Source organism: Etheostoma cragini, unplaced genomic scaffold (assembly GCF_013103735.1).
Source record: "Etheostoma cragini isolate CJK2018 unplaced genomic scaffold, CSU_Ecrag_1.0 ScbMSFa_827, whole genome shotgun sequence".
Lineage (NCBI taxonomy): Eukaryota > Metazoa > Chordata > Actinopteri > Perciformes > Percidae > Etheostoma > Etheostoma cragini.
In genome coordinates this window covers 1,486-1,708 of record NW_023269458.1, presented here as the reverse complement: position 1 = coordinate 1,708, position 223 = coordinate 1,486, and positions in this window count along the sequence as shown.

Below are 223 nucleotides of genomic sequence, written 5' to 3'. Positions count from 1 at the left end.
TGTCTTTATTTTGTTTCACCAAGGTCTCTCCTTCATTACACAAATTCCTCCCTCGCTGAACAGAAACTTCCACCACAAGACCCAGGTACTTTAGGATCAGAGGGTAAGATCTTCAATCTTCTGAGGTATGATCCCATCCAGAACAGTGCCATAGCTGCAGTCTTAGGATTTCTGGATGGGGTCATGGCTGCTGTTATGTGTATAGCTGTAAATCTGCTCCCTA